The sequence below is a fragment of the Rhea americana genome, unplaced genomic scaffold (genome assembly GCF_003343005.1).
Source record: "Rhea americana isolate MKP2758 unplaced genomic scaffold, rheAme1 scaffold_426, whole genome shotgun sequence".
In the NCBI taxonomy this organism is placed as follows: Eukaryota; Metazoa; Chordata; class Aves; order Rheiformes; family Rheidae; genus Rhea; species Rhea americana.
Window position 1 is genome coordinate 108,081 of NW_028186564.1, and position 815 is coordinate 108,895.

Sequence of the window (815 nt, forward strand, 5' to 3'; positions counted from 1 at the left end):
AGAGACAATTCTTTGGAAATATTACAAAAGACCAAGAACTCTAAATCATATTCAAAGAAATTGTAGACTAACAGAAAAATCTGAATGGAAAGAGTTAGCTTGGTCTGTATAAAGAGATGTTTGTGAAGAAATCTGTGAGTACAGAGATAAAGCCAATCTGATCAACACGGCATACTTAGATTTTCAAAAAGAGCCTCAAGCAGCATCTAGTCTATGACAGTAAAGGCAACCCCAGCTGGACATGCACAGTGATAGGTTTTACCACTGAGAAACTAAGTCTTGAAATGAGCAGGGAAATTGTTAGGAAATAAATCAAGAACAGAACAAAGTACACCGTTCGTGCTGTTTTACAACCCCCGGTGAGTCCAAATCTTGGAGACTGCGCGTGCAGTCTGCAAGACCTAGAAACGAATGCGACAGTCAGGAGTCAGACCAAGCCCAAAACGAGAACTCCTCCATACACTGTATTTTCCAAATCAAAACTGAATGCAAACCATTAATTTTAGGGTATTAGTGAATCAGTATGTCAACTAGAAAAGTAACAAGGTAGGGACAACCTCTCCCCAAGGAAAAGCAGATAGAGTAGTATTTTTCAGGCTGGGAAATAAATAAGACTGAAATGACTTAGAAGACATGTCCAGAAAACTTGAACACTACAAGCACAACAGAGAGAGATTAGTTTTTCATTTATCATGAGTTAAAAGTTATAGGCATCCAATCAAGCGACCAGAGCGCAAGCTCAAGACAAAACAAAGCATTTCCCCATATAACAAGATGCTAAAATACTGCCTGTTACTGCAGAAGGCTGCGAGAAC